Below are 25687 nucleotides of genomic sequence, written 5' to 3' on the forward strand. Positions count from 1 at the left end.
TCTGAATCTGTTCCTGGTAACAGGCCCCACCTCTGGCAGGTCAAAATCCTCCTCCTCGAGATTCGGAGCGGGAGGAGGAGGGGCTCGTGGTGGCGGTGGTGGTGGTACAAACGGAGGTGGGGGGATTATCAAAGCATCTTCTTTTCGAGATTTCTTTTTCTTTCCCTTCCCCTCCCCCAAATTCTCTGTCAACCTAAATATAAAAGCCTCGGGATTCACTACCCAGATCTCTGCATAAGCACTTTCCTCTGGGTTAAAGGGAATCTTTTTTCTTACCCATGAATTTAACTTTTGTTTAACCCAATCTTCAGTTGATCCAAATACAGGCCAAAATACATTCCTTGAAATTTCCTTTCCTCCCCATACTTCTACACAATAATCAATCATTTTTGCCTTATCCTTATTTTCTGTTCCGGGGAAATGCTCCCAATTCTCTAATATAAAACCCAACGGACTATCTCTAGGTACCGGTGGGAGTTTAATGGATACAGGGTGCTTGCTCTTCCCCTGTCCCTATCTTCCGGAGTGCCTGCAATCACACAGCCGCTTTCGCTTCCCCTCGTTTGTGGCCCAGGCCCTCGTGGGCCAATGGGAACCGCACTACTTGAGGGTCCAAACTCACTTGGGGAATCTGGCTGCCAGTCCCCCTCTCACACACACCCCACTCGCCACACTCCGGGACCCCGACCCCGGCCGAACGGCTCTCATAATACTCACGCGTCCTGCGTCTTCGTCCGGACACTGTGCACAGATTTTAAGGGGTCGACCGGTCTCCCTTTTGCTTATTGCTTGGATCTTTTAAGTTCGTCGGTACAACTGAGGCAGAAAGCGGTCCTCCGGACCGCTAAATATTAAAGCGGGGGCGCCCACCGGTGGTACCGAGAATCTGTCCTGCAGATTGTATCTGAGTCACGGGCACCAAATTTGTTACAAATACACTAGAAAAAGATATATAAGAAAAGGTTTTTATTAATTATAGCAAGCCAGCAATAAGCAAAGTCGGCGCCGGGCGGCAGGGAGGAGGAGGAGAAACCTCTTCCCCACGGAGCTGCCGCGCTTCCCGCTTCCCTGTTTGTCCTTTTATTCGTTTCGGCCTCCTGGTGATGTGGCTTTCTTCCAGCGTTTCTGAGCATGCGTCTCTGGTCATTAGATGATCCTTTTCTACCCTCTTGTGGTCGTAGAAGGGAGGCTTCAAGTCTTCCTCACTCCTGTTCCATTGACCTTTTCTCACTGTTCTCTCTCCAAGTTTATCTTGTCCTAGTGTTCCAGGAATTTCTGCTAGGCTGTTATTAATTATGCCAACTTCAGCGAGTTAGTGGCCTTCAAACCCCTTTCTCAACTTTATATCTAAAGTACAATTTCGCAAAGCATTCTATCATATCTATATATTTAGGCGAACAAAAGAGTTTCTATCTATCACAAACCCCCCTTGTGCAGAGTGAACAATCCAAGAGAGACAAAGCAGCTGGGATGCCTGTGCAGCCCTGCTCCAGAGAGGCCAATAGCCTGGAGGCTTTGACAGGGCCTGAAATTTGGGGGAATTGAGCTGAGGCATCCAGCTTCAGCTGCTTAGCACAGACACAGCACCTGAAAGGCACCAGCTGTGTATGGGATCAGCCACAGCAGAGCCAGTTGGCACCGCCAGCCACAGCATCATCCTTGAGATAAACTTTGACTGGCGCCTGGATGGATAAGTCTCGTGCTGGTTGTTTTTCCTGTCTGCCATCTCTGGGCAAAGGCCTTTACCTCTGCATGGGATCAGAGATCCCCACTGGTGGAACAGGATGGGGCAATGGATGGGAGAGAAGTTGTACCTTGCTGAGTTTCCTCCAACAGTGTCTGCAGCTCCTGATTGCAGACCTTGATTTGGTTGTTGTCAGCCTGAGCCATCCTCAGCTCCATCTCCATGGCCTCACAGTGTGTGGCCATGGCCTCTGCTCTTTCCTCAGAGCTCTGGAGCCTCAGACGCAGCTCAGACACCTCAGCCTGCAGCACATGCACAGCGTCCCTCAAGCTCTGTTCTCCTGCTCGGGACTTTTCCAGCTCCTGCAGCAGCTCCTTCTCTTGAGTGTCCTGCTGAGCTGCCTTCTCTGTCACTGCATCCTGCAGGGCCTGGATCTGGAAGATGGATGCAGAGAGCCTCAGGGACTGGGCTGCTCCTGAGGCAGCAGAGCGGGCAGTAGGGAGAGCATTGAAGGAGAAAAGACTTCAGGTAGAAATACACCAGAAACAGAAGGTGCAGTACCAAGGATTCCAGTGGAGACAAAGGTAGAGAAAACAGGGGAAGGGAGGCAAGGGGCACCCTTGAGGCTGCAGCTCTGAACACGGGCTGAACTGGCTGTGGTGGAAGTGCCCTGCCCAGCCTGCCATAGCCATGTCTGTGTCCCCACATTGCTCAGTGCCTGGCACAGGCACCAATCCTGTCAGGGACAGCACTGCTAACAGAGGGACAGAGAAGCTCCAGAGGAGTGTGCTGCTGCTTCTGCTCCCAGATTTCCTGCTGGGACCCAGGAGAGAATGGGGGAAAACTTTGGCAGCAGACACCAGATCCAGCCTTGGCCTGAGGGTGCAGCAGCAGCAGCAGCAGGCCTGGGAAGAACACGGCAGCAGTGGATGCTGCTGGGAGGGGAAAGAGGTTGGGACTAGCATGCCAAAGGTGGTGTTGTGTGTCCCTGGAGAAGAGGATGGAGTGCCCAGCTTACCTGGGTGTTGAGCTGCTTCAGTTGTCCTGCACAAATTGAAGAGAGTTGTTCGGCCTGCTGAAGAGCAGAATGAAACTGAGACAGCTCATTGTTCAGCGCCTGGTTCCTTTCTTCCAGCAATCTGAGGCACAGGGTCTTTTCCTCCAGAGACAGAATCAGCCTAGAAAGGAAGCATGCAACTCATTACTGTATGCGATCACATTTTATAAATTCTTAAGATTTGCTCCACCTCAGAGAAAACTGCTCTGTCCGATGAGGCTCTGCAAACTGATGCTGCCTGGAGCAGGAACTTGGAACTCATGAGCTGGGTCCCTGCCCAGCTGCCCAGCAGGGTTGTGGGGACATGGGGGAGGCAGGGCTGGTGCCTGGGCCAGCAGGGAGCAGGGATGAGGCGAGAGCCGGGAAGGGCCTCTCCAACAGTCCCTGCAATGTTGGGACTCAGACCGTGGCAACCGTCAACAGTCCATGAAATGTTGGGGGTTGCACCCTGGAAACAATCAACAGCTCTTGGCTATTTGGGTTTGGACCATGGAGCTGTCAACAGCTTGTGACCATTGGGGCTTGGACCTTGCAACGGCCAACAGCACTTTGATCGTGTTTGATCGCTATTGCCCCTGCAAAGGCCAAGAACCTTTGGAGATTGGGGTTTGGACCCTGCAAAGGCCAAGGGCCTTTAGATACTGGGGTTTGGACCCTGCAAAAGCAAACTCCATTGGACACTGAGGTTTAGACTTTGCAAATGCCAAGGCCTTTTAGGCACTGAGAGTTAAACCCTGCGAAGGCCAAGGGTGTTTGAACATTAAGGGTTAAACCCTGCGAAGGCCAAGGGCCTTTGGACACTGCACTTTGGACAGTGCTCGTGCCAAGGAGCGGATGGACACGCGACGGGTGAGTGAGAAAGCCACTGCTCTCCTTGTGCCAAGCCCTGCAGGGGCCTGGGTGGGCCTGGGCTGTGCCTCAGGGAAGGCTTCCCTCTGGGAATAGCAAGGGTTTAACAGTTGCTGTTCCAGAGCTCCAGCAGCTTTGGTGCTTGCTGTGGGGACAGGCCTGGGAGGGAATGGGGGGCACCTGGCCATCCCAGAGCACAGCCACATCTCCTCCTCCATCCTTGTCCAACGGGAGGGGCCATGGGCACAAACAAGAGTCATCACCTTCCCCTCAGCCTAATTTACAGTGCAGCCTCAGCACATCCCAGAGGCAACCCGGGGTTTCTCTCAGACATTTCTGAGATGATCCCCAGTGGCCTAGGGGAGGCCATGGGGATAACAGGAAGATGCTCCAAGGGCTGGAGCACCTGTGCCAAGGGCAAAGGAGGCAAGAGTTGGGGTTGTCCAGGTGGGAGAAGGTTCCAGGGTGATCTTAGAGCTCCTATCAATGCATGAAGGAAGGGCCTGCAAGAGAGCTGGACAGCGACTTAAGGCAGGGGCCTGCAAGGACAGGACGAGGGAAAATGGCTTCCCACTGAGACAGGGCAGGGATGGATGGGATATTTGCAGGGAATTCTGCCCTGTCAGGGTGCTGGGGACCTGGGGCCCTGGCATAGGATGCCCAGGGAAGCTGTGGCTGCCACTGGATCCCTGGGAGTGTTCAAGGCCAGGTTGGATGGGTCTCTGGGCAACTCCCATTTTGGTGTCCTTAGAAATGATGAGACACATTCCAGCATGTTTGTTTGTGCTGCTGTCAAACTAGTGGGCTGAAAATATTCCCAAGGAGGGGAGGAAGAGCTCAGCTGGAATTGCTGCGCTCTGGGACAGGCTGGGAAGCACTTAGATGCGACTGGGCAGGCATGCAGTCTGAGTGTGCTCTTCCCTGTGCTCTTCCAGGGATCTCGAGGTCTTTCTCACCAGGGACAATCCTCCCGAGCTCCTGAGGTGAGTAAACTGTGCTGAGCTGGCTGGGATTTTGAAACTGAATGGACACTGGTTCTTGTGGGATCAGAAGAGGCATCTCAGTGGTCCTTTGGAATAGGAAGAGAATGCCTGACTAACAGCTGGATGTGGGCTTTCAGGCACTGACAGACGACAGTGACAGCATGGCCCATTCCATCGTCTGCACTGACAATCCTGGCAGCATCCTCTCAACTCTGACATCCACGGATAAACAGGATCCCTTTGCATTGCTTCGGGAAGTCTCAGGGAATTGTGGGCCCTTGCAGGAACGTATTGGTCAAATGGACGAGGAAACCCAAACGGTCACAAGCCGCTATCAGCAGATGGAGGATCTGATAGAAGAAATCAGAGGGTGAGCATTTCCTCCTCCTCTTCCTCCTCCTTCTCTTGAATTCCAGATGCAATCTGCTTCCAGGTGTGGGAGTTCAGAGGTTCCTGGGTGAAGAAATCACCTGCCCTACCATGTGTGGCTCTTGAGCATCGTCCTGTCAGGGTTTTTCATGCTCTACTGTGACTCCTAAGGCTGTGTGGGAGATGCACAGCCATGTTGGAATAGAAGACTCCTTCTTCTCACCATACCGCTTCCCTGAATTCTGTTCTTTGCGTGCCTCTGCCCAGCCACTGCTTCTCACTGAAGGAAGGCAAAATCCTGCCTTCCTTTCCCTTTGCCTCTGGAGGATTTCCTAGGGAGGGAAAGAGCAAGGTCTTCCTTAGCCCACTGCCCCCTGCTCCAGCCTGGAGTGCTGGAAATGGGATCGGTGACTCTTGAGGCCTCTTTGTTCTTCTGACTGAGCCTTGTCTCTGCAGTTGCTGTGAAAACATTGAGAAGTCCAGGGAAAAGCTGCAGCAATGCATGGGAATCCCAGAGCCAGGAGCCTTGTGGCTGCGTCAAAGGAACACCGAGCAGCAGAAGGAAACGTCACCCCAGGTGGAAAAGGCCCAGCAGCAGGACAGGATGGAGGTTGGTTTTGGAAATGAGACTGGTTTTTCCCTTGAAAACTTGTCTTGGCCCTTCTTGTACAGTGGAGGCTGCACTGGAGGGAGAAGACCCCTCATTGCAGAGCGAGCTGTAAGTCAAGAGGCAGACACTGGAGGAATTGCAGCTTCAGAGGGATCTGCTGGAGCAAAGGAGGGATGATGTCACCATGGCTCTGGACACCTCATTGCTAGGCAGCACCTGTGGGAGTGGGAGTTGTGCCAGCCAGATCAGCCCAGATGCTGTTTCTGGCAGAAGAAGACAGGGACACTGCTGTGGACAGCTGCCTCAAGATGGCACACGCATTTTTTAGCCAGGGATATGGGTGTTTGTCAGCAATGTGTTGCATGCTTCTGCAAAATTTGTTGCTTTGGGCAGCCACAGAGCCTCTAAAACAGGGAATGGAGCTGGGGAAGGGTCTGGAGCACAGGTTTGACAAAGAGCAGCTGAGGGAGCTGGCGGGGCTCAGCCTGGAGAAAAGGAGGCTCAGGGGGCACCTTCTTGCTCTCTACAACTTCCTGTGACAGGAAGGTGCAGCAGCTGAGGGTTGGGCTCTGCTCCCAGGGAGCAAGGGACAGGACACGAGGAAACGGCTCCAAGCTGTGCCAGGAGAGGTTTGGATTGGGCGTTACAGGATAGCTGCAAGAGAAGGGTTTGTTTCTGATGGTCCCTCTCAGACAGTCTCCGTTCTGGGGTATGTGATAGGTTTGGCAAATACACAGCAGAGATTTTGCTTTTGGAGAAAAGAGCTCAAAAACACGGTTTGGTCATCTGGCTTGAATAGCAGCAAGGGCCATTAGACACCTTCTCTGTGTAAGACAAGTCAGTGGTATTGTTGGTGTGAATTGCTGCACCAAGACATCTGCATTGGCCACATCAGCCAGACTTCCATCAGTCACTAAATGTCTGCTCACCACAAGAGCCATTTCCCTGCCAAGCATCCCCTCGTTGCAGAGAGCTGCTCTGAACATGTGGAGAGGTGACACTTTGATGGGGGTTTTGTTCTAGAAGAGGAAGTCCTGTGTATTTTCCCTTCCTTCAGGGAGCAAAATTGCTTTCCCCAACCTTCCTGAAAATATCCAGGGCTGAAAAAGATCCTGATAGAAATTTTGTTTGCCAAGTGTCACTTGAGGAAGATGCAGTGTTTTTGGGTGACAACATGGAGTTTGGAGTAGGGATGTTTGTTGGCAAGGAGCTGTCAAATCCCAGGCAAGGCAGCAGGGCCTGACACAGCAGCTCCAAGGTAACAGTGGCAGAGGCTTTTGCAGCCCAGGGTATCAGAGCTGCATAGGGCAGTGCTGTGAACCTTGGAGGCCAGAGCACAGGTGCTCCTTGTCCTCTGGCTGCCAGCGAGGTGGCACTGGCTGGCTCTGCACAGGGCTCCTGAGGAAGGGCTCAAGCTGTACCTTGTCCTGTTTCCAGGTTTCCCAGGAGCAAGAGTCATCGAGCAGGGCTCTGGAGCAGCTGCGCCGGCAATCCTCTGGCCAAGGGCACGCACTGGCCCAGGTGCGCAGAGAGAAGGAGCTGCTGGGCCAGGAGAAGGCTGCCCTTAAGGAAGGAATGGATAACATCGAACGGCACCGACAAGAGCTTTGCAAGCAGCTGGCAGACACCAGGTAAAGGCAGGGAGCAGAGCCTTTCAGATGTTTTTACATTCCATGGAAAGAAAATGGAAATGTCTCCAAAAAAAGAGAAATATGCCACAATGTGAAGGTTATTTTTCTGACATCTAAAGCCAATAAAGCTCTCATGAGCCTTGGGCTCCTGTTTGTGCTGCCAAGCACATTCCTGTGGGAAGTCAAAAGCAAGCCACCCAGCCCTGAATTGAGTAGTAGTTAAAGCATGCAGAGGTTGAGTGAAACCTCAAGTTTCTCTTGCATTTGGTTCCTTTTTGTGAGCATCCCTGGTTCACTGAACATCCCTCGTTCCTTACCAAGTAGCTTGACGTGATCTTGATCTTCAGAACTGAAGCCCCATCTTGAGCATTCCAGGCTCTTACCTGGGGACATTGGGAGTGTTTTGTTCTAGAAGGGGAAGTCCTGTATGTTTTCCCTTGTTGCTTGCTGCCATTGTGGGTGAAGCCAGAGGCTCCTGCTGAAAGTCTTGAGGCTTTCTGCTTCCAAGCCCGCTCTTGAGAAGTGTGGGCCAGGTGCTAGAGGTGGTTAGAGAGCAGCAGGGAAAGCCCTTTGGAATCCTCAACGACCTCTGGGGATTCTTGCTAATTGTTGATGGGCATCCACCTGCCAAACCCACCGAGGTCCCTTTGCACGGTCCCTCTCACTCTGTAAAGAAGGACAAGCCAATTGGGCTACTGCCTGTTTAGCCAACAATACTAAAATAATGGTGGCAAGCCTACTCCTTGACCTTGCAAGAGTTTAAACAGCAGTCTCTGCATTCAGGTAGTTTTTGTTCAGACAAAAGGGTGTTGGTATTTTTTACAAGTGCTGCCATGACCATGAGATTTTACTGCATCATGCCAAGTAGTTCTGAAGTCTCTTAAATACATGGTGTCTGGAAGATGATGTACCTTTATGTCCATTTTCAAGAGCATTAAAAAGTCAGGAGTCAGCCAGAGCAAGAGTCTGTCCTGTCCCCCTGCAGAGCAGCTTGCAAGTGCTGATGACAGAAGGGCTGTGAGCAGAGGCTGAGACTTTGCTCATCAGCCCATCCTGTCCGGGCACAGCTCCCCAGTGTCATAGGTCAGGAACAGCAAGTGAAGCTTTGGCTGTTGAGGTCAAGTTGGGCTGGGCTGTGTGTGCTGTGCCAGGCCATAAGGAAGGCCAGGGCACTCCCTCAGAGGGCCCTGCTTTGCTATGGAAATGGCACAAAAGTGTCTTCTCTGGACGAGTTTCCATGTGATCCATTTTCCATACTGATGTGTGGGGATCTTGAGCCTCGTTGTCCTGGAATAACCAGCTGTGGGTGTCAGGAGCAAGCAGCTCATGTCTCTCTGTATTTGCAATTTGTAGGTCAGCAAAAGGAGAGCCTGGAACCCAGCCTGTCTGCTGCTCAGCAGCAGATATCTCAGCTGGAGATGAGCAGGAACCATGTGGAGGCTCAAGTGCTCAGAGTCACGCAGGCCAAGGCAGTGGTAGAAGGTGAGGACCTCGTGTGCTTTGTTTGTGGTGCCGCCCCTGCCGAGAAAAGCTAAGCACCCTGTAAAGCCACCTCTGTCCACAGGGCTTTTGAGGAGTGGTGGGGCTGGAGGCACTGAAAGGGCCTGAGGTCAGTAAAGTCAGCAAAGACTCTGACTCCTGCTGTTGGTGATGTTTGCAGGACAAGTGAAATTCCTGCAACGAGAGCTGGAAGCAGAGAGAGCTGTCAGGACATTGTTTCTGGAGTGCAGAAACCTCCCCTCCTCAGGCAAGTGAACGTGAAAGGCACCGTGCTGAGGTGCTGGAACAATGGCAAGAAGAGAAGGCAAAGAGAGAGCGGGAACACGAGAAGGTGCTGCTTGAGCTGAGGCAGAAAGTTGCCACCCTGCAGGCCCAACAAGATGAACAAATTAGATTTGAAAAAGCCAAGCGACAGGTAATGGTTCTGAAGGGAGAACTGGTGTGATTTTTTGCAAGGCTGGAGCTGTGGAGATAGCAGGCTATGGGGGCTGTGTGGAGCATGTCCTCCATGTCCTCTCCATTGAATTTGGGCAGGTGAAAGGTGACCGGGTCTGTCTTTGGGACCAGGAATGAGCCCTCTCACAGGAAGCCAGGCAGAAACATCAGCTTTAAGTTGAGATTTTTGTGCTGCTCTTGTGTTCTGTTTTTCTAAGACATACCTCAGAGTTTCTTCACTGTTCTCTTACCACTCCCCTTCTGGTGTGTGCTGGTAGGTGTTCAGTGCCAAAGTGAGATTGTAGGACTTTTGTGGGCACAGGGAGTGTGAAGCAGAAATGCTGACAAGGATGAGAAAAATCTATTTAACGACTCATCTGGAGTATTTCTGAAGAGGAACCCAGAGATGTCTTCTGGGCTGTGTTTTAAGTCACTTCCTGGGCAGCTGTGGCTCCCCAGGGCAGACAGTGGCCCAGGGGAGCAGCAGCCAAGTGCTCTGAGGGCGCGTGAGCCCATCCGTCTTTGCCTCTTGCCACACAGATGTTGCAGGCAAGTGTGAAACCCTCTGCTCTTTGCTTCTGTGCAGGTGCTGCAGGAAGAGCAGAATGAGAAGAGGGCTTTAACAGAGACACTGCTCCAAACTCGGGGACAGCTCAGCCAAGCGTGCCAGCAGGTCCAGCAGCTCAGGCAGGAGGTGAAAGAGCAGCAAGAGAAGGGACAGGCAAGTCTGAGTAGGCAGGGAATGGAGTGCAGGGCAGGGACAAGGGCACAAAAGGCAGCTCCTGGGAGTGAGGAGGCAAGGGCTGCCTCAGGCTGTGGGAGCACAGAGCCTGGTAAGCTCCAGAGCTCAGGCCCAGGAAGGAGGGCTTGCAGTACAAGCAGAGCTGGGTTGAGAAGCCACAAGAAGTGGCTGAAGGAATGGGATTTGGAGACAGCAAGTGTAAAAATCTGAGCCTGAGGGCAGGTCCCAGGAAGTCGCTCTGCATTTTGTTGCCAGACCATCAAGGCAAAGCTGCAAGCTGAGCTGCAAGAAGCTCACAATGAAATGCTGGCAGTGCAGAGGAGGCACAGGAAGAACTTCAGGGCATCAGAGAGAGGAGATGAATGTCCTCCTTGAGCAGAGGGACGCTCTACAAAATCAGGTGAGTGAAACAGCAGTGGCACTGCAGTCAGCCAGGGAGGACTCTGTGGCCTTCTTGCTTTTCCATGGCAGAGCAGCAGCTGATGGAGTGATCCCTGGGGCTGCCTCATGCTCTGGGGGCTCCATGGCAGCTGCTCTGAAGGACACTCAGTGCTCTGCTGAATCTCAGCTGCTGCCCCCTGGACAGCTGGGCCAGTCCTCTGGGCTGTTGGCCAGCACCCATCAGCATGGACTCCTGCTGGCCTCTTCTTGCTAGCCTTGGTTTGGGAGGTGCTTTTTCAGGTGGGCCACTTAGAGACTTAACCTTAAGTTGTCCATCTCTATTGGGAATCTGCCAGTCCCAGGACAGGGAGAAAGGGAAAGTTTTCCTTTCTCATTCCTAAGTGCCTCTACTGTGGCTGACAGTGGCAGGCTGTGGCTGTCGCCTCTGACTGCTTTGTTCTGTTTGACTGGAGGTGGAAGTGTTGACATCTCAGCTGGCAGCCTCCCGAGAGTTCCTGGAAAGCAGAGTCCAGAGAGCCCAGCAAGATGTGAGCGAGGCCCAGGCACAGTCAAGGCAGAAGCAATTGGAGGCTGAACACATCCAGAAGAGGCTGGAGGAGGCAGAACATCAGAAGAAGGAGCTCCAAGTGAAGCTGCAGAAACTGGAGAGGGAATGGAGTGAATGCAAAGAAGTGGCACTGGAAAATTTTGAATTGCAGGCTTCCGTGAATGTCCTAGAGAGGGAAAGAGACAGGTAAATGAAAGCCTGTGGGACTCTGCAATGTGGTGAATGCATTCCCTCTTTGCCATCTTTGCACCTACCTGGGGCTCTGGCAGCTTTTCCTAAGTGGCAGATTCTGAACTCTCCATGAAGACACATCTCATTATCTGTATGTTGTGTTCATTCTCTAATATTTTAAGCCTTCAGTTGGAGTTTTTCTGAAGACAAAGGCTTTTGGGGTAGCTCTTTCCCTCTAGGGAGTGTTGTGCTGTTAGGTTAGGTTAGGTTAGGTTAGGTTAGGTTAAGTTAGGTTAGGTTAGGTTAGGTTAGGTTAGGTTAGGTTAGGTTAGGTTAGGTTAGGTTAGGTGGGTGTGTTAACAGTGCTGGAGCTGCAGTGTAAGGAGCTGGATACATCCATCAGCTCCACCTTGGCTGCTGTAACTTGAAGCCTTTGGGATCTGATCAGCCTGGCATCTGATGCCTTTGCTGGGCAGAACCTTCTTAAGGCCCTGAGTGCTGATCAAGCCCAGATTGCCTTGGGAGGCACCCAAGAAACAAGAATGTTTCTTGAAAGAAATTGGCCAGGAGACAAGACTCCTGTTTGATGCCTTTAATTAGGATTCAGCTCTTGGGGTGGGGGGCCCGAGGGCTTGTTTGCACCATGGCCGTTCCCACACTGGCAGCTCCAAGGAGGAGGCACAATTCTGCTTTGCAGCACACACTGCAGAGCTGGGGCTTCCATCCTCATGAGAGTAGCCAGAAGGCCTGTTGTTCTGGCTCATTGTCTAGGGGTGTCAGTCCTTTCCAGTCCTCTTAGGTCATGGTGATGCAGGAAGATGGTTTCTAAGCAGGCTTAGGTGATGCAGGGAGATGATCTCAGCTTGCTAGAATATGTTTCCTTGTCCTTTTATTCCTCTGTTAGCTCATTGTTTTGGTGTCTTGCATGCCTTAGTTTGCGTATTACTTGGTTGCACAGCTTCCTGGGAGTTTCTTTGTTCTAGTGTGGCACAGCAACCATGGGAGTTGTCTCCTTCTGTGGCATACCTTTCTAATGGCTTGCTTTTGTTAGTTTAATTTAGCCCCCATGGGAGCAGCTCTGTTACAGCAGTAGCAGGGAAGGAAGGGAAAGGTACAGGAATATCTCATAAGAACCTTTCAAACACTTCAGAACCTGGTACGTAATTAACATTACTAATAACCATCGGAGTAAACAAGGGGTACAAGGTTTACAAATGGGATAAGAACATTAACTGTACGTAACTAAACACAGTATTTTAACTGGGGTGGATTTCTTGAGAGATTTTATTCATGATATCTCTGGTGCATTGTTCCTGATAAAATGCCCCCCCCCCCCCCCCCCCGCCCCGGTGCCTGGAGGGGCTCAAGCAGGGTCCCTGCCACCCTCCACACTCACAGGTGTTACTGACTGTGCAAAGAATGCAAGAAACCAGAGCAAGGTTAGGGGGGCTCCTCCAGCTGATCAAGTCAAGCCAGTCTTCAGTGCCACAGGATTCTTCTTCCAAGAAGAAGACAAAGGAAAGGCAGAGCACTCTTGCTTGCCTGGAGGTTTCTGCATCTTCCATCAGCTTGAGCTCCAAGCCTCTGTTGCCACTTCTGCCTTGGGCCTTTGTTCCTCCAGCTGAAAGTAGGATGGGTGCTGGTAAATCTCAGGGAACTTGCCAGACGACCCCTGGCTGTAGGGTGCTGCTCCTCCCACCTGGACATACAAGATGGGGGAAGGAAACGTCTCTTCCATGTTGACCAAACCTCTTCCCCTTGGAGCCTGGTTAGTCAGAAGAAAATTCTTCCTCTTCCCTAATGTCTTCATTGCAGGACTTTGTTAGGTTTGTATTCACTTTCCCAGCTCAAATAGAAGGTAGGCCATGAAGGCAGGAACTCCCTGTTCTTTCAGGAACAAAAGCAGAGTGGGCACATGCTGGGCTGTGACTGCAGGGGGAACAAACAGCCAAGTTGTTTAGACATTCCTCATTGGACAGAGCAGTTTTCTCTGAGGTGCTGCAAGTCCTAGGAGTTTATAAAATGTGATACCATTAGTAATGAGTTGCATGCTTCCCTTCTAGGCTGATTCTGTCTCTGGAGGAAAAGAGCATGGATCTCAGAATGCTGGAACAAAGGAACCTGGTGCTGAACAATGAGCTGTCTCAGTTTCATTCTGCTCTTCAGCAGGCCGAACTGGTCCCTTCAAGCCGTGCAGGACAACTGAAGCAGCTCAACACCCAGGTAAGCTGTGCACTCCATCCTCTTCTCCAGGGACACACAACACCACCTTTGGCATGCTAGTCCCAACCTCTTTCCCCTCCCAGCAGCATCCACATGTTCTTCCCAGGCCTGCTGCTGCTGCTGCACCCTCAGGCCAAGGCTGGATCTGGTGTCTGCTGCCAAAGTTTTCCCCCATTCTTTCCTGGGTCCCAGCAGAAAATGTGGGAGCAGAAGCAGCAGCACACTCCTCTGGAGCTTCTCTGTCCCTCTGTTAGCAGTGCTGTCCCTGACAGGATTGGTGCCTGTGCCAGGCACTGAGCAATGTGGGGACACAGACATGGCTATGGCAGGCTGGGCAGGGCACTTCCACCACAGCCAGTTCAGCCCGTGTTCAGTGCTGCAGCCTCAAGGGTGCCCCTTGCCTCCCTTTCCCTGCTTTCTCTACCTTTGTCTCCACTGGAATCCTTGGTTCCACTGGAATGCCCTGGAATCCTGCACAGGCATCCCAGCTGCTTTGTCTCTCTTGGATTGCTCACTCAGCACAAGGCCAAGAGCAAACACACTTTGCTATTCCTCCGAACCTTGCCCCTGCCATTCCTGTATTTTTCTCTGCTTGGAAGATTCGTTCACTTCTGTCAGCTTTGGAAGATTTTGTGGGCTTAAGACCAGGCAAACCCAGTCAGGCAGAGAAGACAGTGCTGTTGCCACTTTGCAGAGCCTCCCTCATCTAAGGAGGACATTCATCTCCTCTCTGATGCCTTGGAGTTCTTCCTTGTGCCTTCTATGCACTGCCAGCATTTCATTGTGAGCTTCCTGCAGCTCAGCTTGCAGCTTTGCCTTGATGGTCTGGCAACAAAATGCAGAGTGACTTCCTGGGACCTGCCCTCAGGCTCAGATTTTTGCACTTGCTGTCTCCAAATCCCATTCCTTCAGCCACTTCTTGTGGCTTCTCAACCCAGCTCTGCTTGTACTGCAAGCCCTCCTTCCTGGCCTGAGCTCTGGAGCTTACCAGGCTCTGTGCTCCCACAGCCTGAGGCAGCCCTTGCCTCCTCACTCCCAGGAGCTGCCTTTTGTGCCCTTGTCCCTGCCCTGCACTCCATTCCCTGCCTACTCAGACTTACCTGTCCCTTCTCTTGCTGCTCTTTCACCTCCTGCCTGAGCTGCTGGACCTGCTGGCACGCTTGGCTGAGCTGTCCCCGAGTTTGGAGCAGTGTCTCTGTTAAAGCCCTCTTCTCATTCTGCTCTTCCTGCAGCACCTGCACAGAAGCAAAGAGCAGAGGGTTTCACACTTGCCTGCAACATCTGTGTGGCAAGAGGCAAAGACGGATGGGCTCACGCGCCCTCAGAGCACTTGGCTGCTGCTCCCCTGGGCCACTGTCTGCCCCGGGGAGCCACAGCTGCCCAGGAAGTGACTTAAAACACAGCCCAGAAGACATCTCTGGGTTCCCTTTCAGAAATACTCCAGATGAGTCGTTAAATAGATTTTTCTCATCCTTGTCAGCATTTCTGACACCCTCCCTGTGCCCACAAAAGTCCTATGTCATGGTTTTAATCCAATTACTATGAAAATTACTTATTTCTTGTTGTGAGATATGGATTAGAACAAGAGCAAAACAGGCATAAAACTTAAAAGGAAAAAAAAAAAAAAGTTTTTTGACAAACTACAATAATAAGAACACCAGAATAAACTTCCAGAAAAACCTTTTCATCCCCTATTCACCCACTATTCCCTTGTTCACATGACAACAGAGACAAAAACTTTGGAACTTTGATGGTTAAAACAGTCCCAATTCTTGCTACAGTCTTTTCACCAGTCTTTGTAGAGAAACAGAAGTTTCTTCCTGTTAATTTATGGAGTTTCTCACAAGAAAACTATTTTTGTTATAGTTTTCCATTGCCCTAATATTAGCTGCCCAGAGCTGCTATTATTAGAGCTCACTCCTCCCATTTTCACATCACTCTGAAGTGTGTATGGGCCATGAGTCCAGGGATAGCATTTTTAAGGATAAGTTATTCAAAGGCAAAAAAGTCTTCTTCATCTGTTTCTGTGAGCTTCACTAGAAAACAGTTTTCTCATTGCCTCTCAAGGCTTCAAATCTCCCAGCACTTCACTATACCATAATTACTCTACTTTTTACTCCAATTTACACTTTGAACCCTATTATTCCTCCCTAGATACTGTATCATGAATTAAAGGAGTTCTTTTCAGGACTTCATTGTCCATCTCCATAGTTTTAACAGAAAGATATTTCAGCTTAATGAAAGCATCTTCTTAATTCTCTACCTCTTCTGAAGCTTCTTTTCTTTCCTGTCACTGGTAGTTTATAAAGTCTCTTTTCATGTTGATCACTCTCTTTTTCTCTCTCTGGATAAAAAGATTAATCCGCAAGTCTCATCTGGGTAATGAAAGAGTTAAAATCTTGCCCAGGCTTTTGTAGATGGTTCAGTGATCTCTGCCGAACAGGAGCTGGAGCCGTCTGCGATGGGAAATTCTTCATAGCTGCTCTGGAGAGTGTGGTCGCTGTCTCTGCTTGCTGCAGGTCCAGAGCCTCTCTCCTTCTTCACTCAGCAGTTTCTAGTGAATTTAGTTACAGCAAAACCTGCAGCCGAGCCAGAGATCGGCCTGGCCCGGCCCGGGCCCGAGGAAAACCTTCCCCAGGCCCCCCCATCTCCCGGGCAGGAGACGCGGCAGGCCCGGCCCCGGCCCCGCCCGGCCGCATGGCCTGGGCAGGGAACGGGAGGCCTGGAGCTCCGCCACCCTTCCAGCCAGGAAACAAAGAGAACCCAGAGAGCTCTGCTTTTACACTTTAAGGTAGGGTTCACAAGTTGATCCCACTTTTCAATGGCCTAAACTGCTGTCAGTTCTCAGCAATGACCGATAATTGGTCAGGAGAAAAGACTCCAGGCAGTTCCCAGCAACTCCAACTCCCTTAAAGGTAAAGTAACTCCATGACACCCAGCTTGAGGAAATGAATGCAGAAGGAGGTGCAGAGTTGTTCAGAGAAGGTTTGGTGAAGATAAAACTAAGATAAAAAAGAGATTTGCTGCTTCTTTCTACCAAACTTCCAGTGTTTGGTGTGTTTGCAAAGCCCCTGCTTTGGTCAAGTGGCACATGACCATTTTCTCTCTCTCAAGATGGGTGCACAGGGGAAAGAGGTGCCTGTGTGGAAAATCTTGACATTTCCTGCAAAACAGTGAATTGCCTGGGTGTAAAAATAAACATCATAAACATAAACATAATATTATAATAGTTAATAATAATAACACTAATACTAATACTAATACTACTAATACTAATAATAATGATGGCAGGGTGGAGGCAAGGGCAGCCCTGCCCTGGGGAATCAGCTCCTAAATGCCCTGGATGCAGGTGTTTGGGGAAGGCTGGGGGGTCTGCAGTTTGGCCCTGTGGGACAGAGGGATGGAGTTCCCATGCCTGGGCAGTCCAGGGGAGGATGATCCAGAGCCTCATGGCTCTTGTCAAGTCTCTGTGTGAGGCAGATTTCCCCCAAGACCTCACTCCAGCCCTCCAGAAAGCAAATAGTTCTGTGTTCTGCTTCCCCAAACCTGTGTCTCCTCATCTGCTCCACCCTCTGAGTGCACTCACAGCCTGGCCAAAAAGAATTAAAAGTTTTTTGTGGCTGGCAATTCAAAAACTATGAAAGCTCACAGACAAATTCTGTGGGGTTGGTTGGAAAGACAGAGTGAGTTTTGGAGGGTCTTTGTTCTCTTTGCTCTTCATCTGCACAAGTCTTCACACTTTCCATTACAAGTCCCAGCCAGAGCTCCTGCTGGGGGAAGGAAAAGCTCCATAGCCATGAAGTGGAGCATTCCCTTCATTCCAGCAGCCCCTCATTGACCAGGAACTCCACAGGACACCGTGAGGCAGTTCATTGCCAGATTTCAGCAGGAGTAATTCATAACCAGGAAAAGGCATCCCTGGGACTCCCAGAACTCCTGAATAGTTCATTATCCAAGGCACAATGCCTTCTGAGCATCCTCCTAGCAGGGAGGCTCCCATGTGGATACACCAAAATCCTCTCCAGCATTCCCCAGCAAGGAATCCCTCAGCTGGCATCTGCTCATTGCTGCAATAGCTGAAATTTAATTTGATCTTAATAATTAAACCTCCAAATAACAGCTTTCACATGCCAGCTGAACCATTAAATTCCAGGAGTGGATACAAGCCTTTTTGCAGTGAGTGGAGTTTACTCATGTGGAAATTTCCTGGTGTGCTACTGGACTTGTTATTGATGCAAATTTTGTGGCACTGAATAAAAATGTTTCTTTTCCCTTTCAGACGACGATAGAATCCGTGAGTTGTTTGGTTGGGTTGGTTTGGGTATTTTTAATCCGCTTGGCACAAAGAAACTCCTCGTTGTTTGAGCTGTGCCTCAGTGCTGATGCACAGGACCTTTTCCAGAGCTGGTTTTAGAACTGGAGTCACTTTGCAGCAGCCTCAGCTGGAATCTGTGGGGGTAAAAATCAACAGTGGTGCCTCCAGAACCCCTCTGAGAGTCTTCTGCAGGGCCTTGTCCTGAGCCTCACCCTCCAGGACACACCAGCCAAGAAATGCAGTGGGACCACCATGGCACCAGCGCTCCCTGATAGACTCAACCACAGGAAATTACACCAGAGGGTGTGAAATATCAGATTTTCTCTTGTCCCTTGCTCTACTCAGTGCCCGTGGCTGTACAACACAGCCAAACATCCATCCCTGAGCTTGGCTCAGGAATCCTGGCAGCTTTGGAAAAAACCACTTTGCCACCACACGTGTAAGGCCAGCAGAAAGGCTTCCCCCGAGCAGCTCCTCCTGGATTCCAACCACAGACCTCTTCTTAAACCTAAATAATTTAAAAGGCACAAGCAAGACCTCTCTAGCTGCTCACACACCCATATCTGAGTATCTTTACTCACCGAAAAAGTGCACTCATGAAATTGTAATGTACATGTTAATTAATGTACATATTTTCTCTGTAAATTTTGCACAGCTGTAAGTGGCCAAATAAATAATGAATGCCGTGGAATAATTTATGTGAGCTCTGTTTCTTACTGTACATGTTTTAATTACCGATATGGACTCACCTCGATGAATTATTGAAAGTCAAAGAATAAATAATATTAAAATTAAAAAGTACACGAGAAGCAAAGTTCAAATAGATATTTAATTCTACTAACACGCTGTGATGTAATCCTTGCCCCATAATTGGCAGCAGGAGAGGAAATGTTCCTCCTGGCCAGCTTGAGCTCCATTTCTTCTGGGGTTTTTTGTGCCTTTCAGTGTTGAAATTCATCAGCTGAAGCTACAGAGATGCTTTTCACCATTGGACCTTCAGAAGGAACTATGTTAGTTACATTAATTATGTCAATTCTTCCCTGTGAGGCTGCTGAGGCCCTGGCACAGGTTTCCTGTGGCTGCCCCTGGATGCCTGGAAATGTCCAAGGCCAGGCTGGATGGGGCTTGGAGCAGCCTGGGATAGGGGAAGGTGTCCAGGCTCCTTTGTGATGCCCCAACACCAACTCAGGCAATATCAGCAGCTTGTCACACTCAGATCCTCCAGCAGAGAATCCCACAGCACTCAGGGGTTAATTGGGGAAGCTCCAAAATTCCCACGTGGAGCTACAAATTGTCATCCAACTTTTACACAGTCAGCCAAAGGCCAGGGCTGTTCTGGGCCTCCAAATGCAGCTGTTGCACACTGTGAGCTGGTTTTGCAGCTGGGACCAGAGGTGAGGAACAGCTGGGGGAAGTGGCCAGTAATTAACGCTGCTGGTCATTAGCATGCTTGATTACTTACTGCTTATGCACTGCAGAGTAATTGTGTGCAATTTGCTGTCAACTGTGGGTTCCTCAAAGGTGCTGCCTTTGCAAGAACTGCCCTGGATGCTTTGCCCAGGGAGATGTTGGCAAAACTTGGGCAGAAGCTGTGCCTAAGGGGCTCCCTCAGGAGGTGTTGGACACACACTGATGTTTCCTGAGTGGATGGGCGCAGCCACTGCCCTCAGCCCAGCAGGAATCCTCCAGCCAGAACTGCTGCTGGCCTGTCCATCCTCCCCTCACTCAGTGCACCAGGATGGGTGTCACTGCTGGACACAAAATGAGTCACAGGGACACAGCTCAAGGTGTGGTGCAACAGAGTCCTTTATTCTCTCAGTATTTATAAGTTTTTGACCACCACCAGAGAATGGATAGTCAGGTCACCACCTTCCCAACCACACTGGCTGTGAGAGGTGTCCATCAAAAAGGCAAATGCTGGCTTGGAGATGCCAAGTCCAGATCCCTGCACTTGTGGGTGCATCCATGGGGATCAGGAGCTGCTTGCCCAGAAGGAGCTGGCCACCAAGCCCAGTCTCTTCTGAGGGACAAAATTCCCTCTCCCTGCTCACGGAGCGATCCCAGCCCAGCACAGGATGGGAGGCACAAACACCAGGGCAATGAGACCGACTGGAAGTGACATTCTTAAATGGTGTCACTTCCAATTAGTCTTTGTGCCTGCAGAACGAGAAGAACTATTTTTAAGTTATGTTGGAGATTTGTTTTCGAGCTTTTCCAAGGTATAGCAAGCATTTTTCTCTCCAAGATGTCACAGCTTGCGCTTTTGAGCCTTTTTATGACTTGTCTTTGCTTCTTTTCCTTTTTTCTCTCTCCTGTCATATCCCAAACATTCACCAATTTTCCCCACAAAGACAGTATCCACTTGTGCTTTTTTATAAAGGGGTTTTCTATGGAACTTCTCAGTGAACAATTAATTCTTTGGCCAGCTCTGCAAATGGAAAATACTTGATTGAAGAGCAGCAATATGTGGAAAACTCAAGAAACACACAAAATATCTTTAAGACAAATTAATTTTCAAACAAAGATGCAAAAATAAATTGCAATTTGCAAATACACTGAAGGTAAAATTCCCCCCCAGAATGGGTTGGGTTGGAAGGGACCTTAGAGATCATCTCATTCCTCCCCCAGCCATGGGCAGGGACACCTCCCACTATCCCAGGCTGCTCCAAACCCTGTCCAGCCTGGCCTTGGCCACTTCCAGGGATCCAGGGGCAGCCCCAGCTGCTCTGGGCACCCTGTGCCAGGGCCTGCCCACCCTCACAGGGGAGAATTTCTTGTGTATTTCTGACTTAAATTTCCCCTCTTTCAGTTTGATCCCATTCCCCCTTGTCCTGTCACTGCAGCTCCTGAGGAAGAGTCACTCTCCCACTTCCCTGCAGCCCCTTCACACCCTGGGAAGGAGCTCTGAGGTCTCCTCACAACCTTCTCTTCTCCAGGTTCAGCTTTCCCAGCCTGTCCCCACAGGGAAGGAGCTCCAGTTCCCTTGCCAGCATCTCCTCCTGGTTCCTCGTGGGACACAACTGATGGAACTGCTCAGGCTGAGCTCGTGGGCAAGATCCCAGCAGCCCCAAACCAGGACAACCCCAGACACTGCAATTTAGACCCAAAATGCTCGGGATGGTGAGGCTGAACATGAGGCAGCACAGCCCACATCTCAGTCAATATCCAGCATTTTATTCTGGCCTAGATCCTCCACTGCTGACATCCCCTTTCTCACGTGTCCACCTGCAGGACTGAACAAATCCTCTCTCCTGGCTGAGATTTCCTTGGCTTCCCCAGAGGGGAAGGAGATGGAAAACCAAAGCCCTGGAGAAGAGGGAGGTGGGAAACCATCCCTTTTTCACCACCTGGGAGCAACACAAAATTCTGCTGTTCCAAACAACACCTGGGGCTGTTTGCTGCAAAGGACGAGCACAACTCGGGGGCTGCTTAGCTCCAGACCAAAAATAAAGTCAAAAAAGCAAAGTCAAAATCCTTTCCAGGCTGTCCCCTGCCCCCTGGCCAGCCAGGTGACTGTCACTCAATACTGAATTTGTGCATCTCACAGGAACTTTGCCTCAAATGATAAATCAAGCAGGTTTTTTTAAAGCCCCACCTTATCACAGTCTCTCCTCCGGCACTTCCATGGGAAGGAATAATTATTTTGTGCTCACTGCATGTATAATGAATTTTCAGGCATACTTGTTTGATCTATAGCCTTGAAAATAAAAAATCCCATTAGTCTAACAAGCTCACCAATTATTTCCTGGGATCACTGAGCCTATTCCAGCAGAGAAAGTTGCATAAAATTGAAAGTGAACAGGGAACAGTGCAATATGTTGTTTTACAGGGTAAAACATTCTAAAGCAGTGTTTCACATTGTGTTTGGGGGCAGAGGAAAGAGAACTGGAAAGAGCAGCAAGCTTGGGTCTGCCTTAGCTGGGTGGAAATACCTGGGCAGGGAAGAAACATTTAAAGTTGCCTGAATTTAGATATTAACTACTCTTGTAGTTAACTGCTCTGTCCAAGCCAGCTTTTGCAGGTTCCATGTTTTAAAAAAAGGCTTTTCCAGGACACCCATTCTCACTCATTTCAGATATTGAAACCCAGGCTGGTGAATGGCACTCCAGAAAAATCAGTGTCTCTCTCTCAGCTCCAAAGAAAGCCTGAATAACTTGCTCAGACACTGGAGGTACACAAAGTTGGATGATGCAGATTTCCTCTCCCCACCCAACCTCCCTCAGTCCCCATGAGCTCCTGGGGGCTGTGGGGACACCACTGAGCTCTCTCCAACCTCCAAATTAGTCCTGCTGCACTCTGGGGTCACCACCTCTCTCCACTGCCGTGGCCAAAATAAAAAATAATTCAAATTGCTCCCAGGAGCTGCCTCAGCTTCAGCTGGAAGCTGAACCCAGCACACAAAGGGATTCATTCACTGAAGGCAGCAAGGGGCCAAATCCAAGGCAAAGATTCCCAAGTAAGTCTGCAGCTTGGAATAAGCTGGGGGTTGGCATGGACAGGACACAGCTTCAGTTTGAGCATCTGTGTCAAAGCAGCAGTAAAACCCCCAAAGTTGGTTATTGCTGGGGGTTTCCATCAGGATTACACCCAAATCTTGCTCCACATTTGGCAGCTCACAGATCAACACACTGAGGAAGCACCAGGAAAGAGGCTGGACGTGGCAGGGGTGGCTGCAGGGTTTCATCAGCCCTTTGCCTGCCACTCTGAGTGTTGGAAGGAGAACATATCTGAATTCAAAGCACAATTTAAATCTTGTTTGCTCTTTAGGGATGTTGAGAGATGTTTTTGCTGTGGTTCTGGAGGGGCGGCAGCAGCAAAGGCAGGCAGTGATTAGAGAAATGCCTAAAATTAACAATGTTATACACACTGGCATTCCTGACTTCCAGCACTCCACACTGCACCCAGAAAGGTGGAAGTGGCTGCTCAAACACCCATGAAAATTACAAATTAGACAGAGCATGAAAACAGAACCATTTTGTGCTGGGGGATGGGGTCAGCAGCAAAAATGGACCTTCATGGACAGAGAGGATGATTTGACTTAATCTAACAGGATAATTGCAGGCCTGAAGAGTTTGGGGATTGAGAATGAAGAGTTTTGAGGGTTCCATGGCACCAAACCAAGCCCAGGGTTGTCCCCAAGATGCCAGCCCAGCCCTGGGAGAAGCCAGGGCCAGAGGCTGCGGGATCTTGTCTGGGTTCACCCAAACTGCTCCCTTCTCTTTCAGCACCAGCACATCCCCTTTTCCTGGGCCTTGGAGTATCCATCTGTGTTCCTGCCCCTCACCCTGTGCCTCCCTGCAGGTCACAGCTGCTCTTCTGCTCCTTGCAGCCTCCTCCTCCTCCTCCTCCTCACAGCACTGACACGGAGAGGTGTCCCCAGGTGGAACAGGACGTGCTGAAGTGCTCTGGCTGAACAGATCCCACCAGGAATCAGGGGCTGCAGAGCAACACCAGCACAAATGGGCTCTCTGGGGGCTGGTGCCATCCCTGCCCAGGTAAATGACCATGTGCAGAGTCAGACAAGTGTATTTCTATTACAAAAGGCTAAAAAACCTACCACCACCAAAAATCCCACACATTTTCTCCCCGTTCCTGTCTCTGGAAAAAGATCCACAGCTAAAAACAGAACAAGGGAGTCTTCAAAACAACCAGGAATGATGAGAGAAAGGGCACAAGTGGAGTAACTGAGGCATGAAAATGGAGTTTTAGCTTGTCACATTCAGTACTGCCTAGAGGGCCCTGGAAATACTGAACCCCCTGCCACCTATCTAAACTTTAGACATCCATCCCAGCAGGGCCATGAGCCACTTCTGGCTAAGCTGAGGTCTGTCAAGCGCTCCTCAGGCACACAGGAGGACACCAGTGAAGGGTTTGGGCACCTCTGGTCACATCTGCTGAGGTGCAGGGTGCCCCACTCTTCCCAGCTGATTCCCAGCACCAGCAGCACATCACAACCTCCCAGCTCCGAGCCACAGGTGAGCAGGGCTGGAGTCTGCCTGCTCCAAGGAAAGGTTTTTCCCAGCTGCAGGAGACCCCAAGCCCAGCCTGTGTTTGCCAGCCCTCCTGGCCCTGAGTGAAGTGCTTTCCCTGGGGGAGCAGCACAGTTTGATTCTCCCTCCAGCTGCCTTGGCTGTCTCTTACTGACCCCTTCAGCCGCAGGGCTCTTCCTGGAGCACGTCCTGTGCATCAGGATTGTCTCCCCACACCTCCTGGCCAGCACTCCTCAAAGCCTGGCCACCCAGCAGCTCTCCTGTCCTCCAGGACACAGCCTGCTGGGAACTGAGGGAGCTTCACCTGCTCACGTGGGATGGTCCAAATGGGATTTGTCCTGGACCCAAATCAGCCCAGGACTTTGCCCACGTGGAAATTTCACTCCTTTGCAAAACAGAAGCACACTCTGACACTGAAGAGAAAATTTTGGCAGCCAAGCCTGCTTCTGCCAGGGATTAGCACTGGAGACCCTCGCACTGGGGATGGACACCTCCTTCATCCAGGAGCTTCAGATCAGGCCTCACCAGGGTCCAGAAGGTCACACAAGGACAAAACACTGAAGTGGAAGCAGAATTCCTGGGCACAGCCCTTCCCTGGGGACCCTGGGGGTGCTGGCTCAATAAAGCAGAAGGATTTTGGAAAAGTCTGCTACTGGCCCTGAAACTGGGCTGGCTGCTAAGGCTGGGAGCAGAGCAGGGTCACCAAGAAAAGGGGACTGGAATGTTCTGAGGCAGGAAACTGCTCAGTGAAGCTGGGACAGGGAGGTGGGACACAGCCTGACACAGCCTGACACAGCCACGCAGCTCCTCTGCCCCAGGCAAGGGCTACACAGGGAATTTGGGAATTGCACACCGTGTGATCCCGCTGTGATGCTCCCAGGAGCCTCAGCCTGGGCTCCAAAGGAAAACTGCTGCTCCTGAGGAGCTCTTCAAGGACAGTCAGCAGTGGATGAAGGAGGCTCAGAGAACAGAGGGCAGCTGAGAGGCAGGGCCAGGGCTGGGGCTCATGGTGTGTCCTCAGAAAAAAAGGGAGACAAGATTTTCTCTCAGAGCTCAGGACCACTGGGAGCCTCTAAGGCATCACTTTTTAGGGACATCACAGAGAAGGAAAGGAACAGAGCTCTGGAAATTGGTCCACTTGGTCTTCACTTAAAAAAACAACACTGACAATAACTGGGGCTGAAGAGGAAAAATTATCACAGAAATGTTTGGGGTGGAAGGGACCTTAAAGTTCGTATTGTTCCTCCCCCAGCCATGGCAGGGACACCTTCCACTATCCCAGGCTGCTCCAAGCCCCGTCCAGCCTGGCCTTGGACACTTCCAGGGATCCAGGGGCAGCCCCAGCTGCTCTGGGCACCCTGTGCCAGGGCCTGCCCACCCTGCCAAGGAACAATTCCTGCCCAATACCCCATCCAACCCACTCTCTGGCACTGGGAGCCATTCCCTGTGTCCTGTCCCTCCATCCCTTGTCCCCAGTCCCTCTCCAGCTCTCCTGGAGCCCCTTTAAGCACTGGAAGGGGCTCTGAGCTCTCCCTGGATCCTTCTCTTCATTTCTCCTGGCCCAAGCAGTTGCTCTGCCCACAGAAACTCCCAGAGCTCCTGCCTGGTCTCCAAGAAACACAGCTTTTCACCTTTCTTTCCCCTTTCAAAGCCTGTTTATCATTTGCTGTCTATTAGGCTGTCTTCCATCATCCAGCTTTATTCCTGCCTGTGAGTCCAGCTGGAAATCTCCACATTTACTCTTGCCCACCCAAGACCAGAACCCCAAAACCAGAGAGCCCAGCCCAGCCCTCCCGAGCTCTGCAGCAGACTTGGTTTAAATGCCAAGGTGAGGCTGTTGAATTCCGTCCCAGTTTCAGATATATTATCCCAAACCCAAAAGGTTTCTTGAATAAAACATGAAAATCCAGAATGCCATCTGTGCAATATCATTGGGCTAATTAAGTTGATATTAAATACAATTTGTTTTACCCAACTCCTACGTTTTTCATTTTAAGCGAGTTACAGAATATTCTGGGTGAAATAAGTGTTAGAGAAACTGGTACTGGAAGCTCCAGCAGCTGAGCTGGAAACACCTGGGCTGCACATGAAGGGGGAGTCTCAGCAGAATCTTCCTGGAGCTCTTGTTAGCAAAAGAAAAATGACAAAGCATCCCTGGTAAAAGTGACCCTGCCCCCGT

The 25687-nt window shown here is 50.7% G+C and overlaps 3 protein-coding genes across 4 annotated transcripts in view; 1 reads left to right on the plus strand and 2 right to left on the minus strand.

Moving 5' to 3' along the window:
• LOC147650241 (uncharacterized) overlaps nt 1–25687 on the plus strand; it is a 293456-nt gene that overhangs the window by 44256 nt on the left and 223513 nt on the right. The gene's annotated exons all lie outside the window — the stretch shown is intronic.
• Nucleotides 1–25687, minus strand: part of LOC111943906 (uncharacterized) — a 261321-nt gene that overhangs the window by 17237 nt on the left and 218397 nt on the right. The window contains exon 21 of the mRNA XM_086853479.1: nt 1815–2118. The gene's annotated coding sequence lies outside the window, so the exon portion shown is untranslated. The remainder of the gene's footprint in view (nt 1–1814; nt 2119–25687) is intronic.
• Nucleotides 2703–25687, minus strand: part of LOC111944950 (uncharacterized) — a 120569-nt gene continuing 97584 nt past the window's right edge. Inside the window, exon 9 of the mRNA XM_086853485.1 lies at nt 2703–2862. The gene's annotated coding sequence lies outside the window, so the exon portion shown is untranslated. The remainder of the gene's footprint in view (nt 2863–25687) is intronic.

Source organism: Cyanistes caeruleus, chromosome 16 (assembly GCF_971803275.1).
Source record: "Cyanistes caeruleus chromosome 16, bCyaCae1.hap1.1, whole genome shotgun sequence".
NCBI classification, from domain to species: domain Eukaryota; kingdom Metazoa; phylum Chordata; class Aves; order Passeriformes; family Paridae; genus Cyanistes; species Cyanistes caeruleus.